The sequence below is a fragment of the Odontomachus brunneus genome, unplaced genomic scaffold (genome assembly GCF_010583005.1).
Source record: "Odontomachus brunneus isolate Ranch 3 - 2012 unplaced genomic scaffold, Obru_v1 Obru_scaffold_064, whole genome shotgun sequence".
NCBI classification, from domain to species: Eukaryota; Metazoa; Arthropoda; class Insecta; order Hymenoptera; family Formicidae; genus Odontomachus; species Odontomachus brunneus.
The window spans coordinates 753,906-754,380 of NW_022639514.1; positions in this window are offsets into that span (position 1 = coordinate 753,906).

The window sequence follows — 475 nt, forward strand, 5'->3', positions numbered from 1 at the left end:
CTAACTGCAATATGTAATTCTACTATGGGTGCGTTCGCTTTGAACGCTTACGCGCTTTAAGCGCTTATAAATATCGCTCACGTCGTTCACTTTGGCATTATAAGCGCTTAAAAACTACATATTGACGTCATGCGTGACGTCATAACTCGCGCTTACATTCGCTTCTTCTATCGAGGTAGGGCAGTAGAAGCGTGAGCACATAGAAGCGCTTATTTTCCAAAGAGAACGATAAGTTAGATTGCGTCGATAAAATCGACGCAATCTAACCTCCAATATAAATCTTCAAGTGAAATAGTGTTTCAAAATGACTTCCAACGAAAGTAACAAAACCAGAGTAACTCTGCAAGATGTTACAAATAATAAAATGTATACACTTGTTGTTACATCAGATGAGGCAAAACGTGTAGAAACAGGTAAGTTTAGGACACCTCTCATAAAAATTTATTATTTTTGTTATTAAATCATATTTATTTTG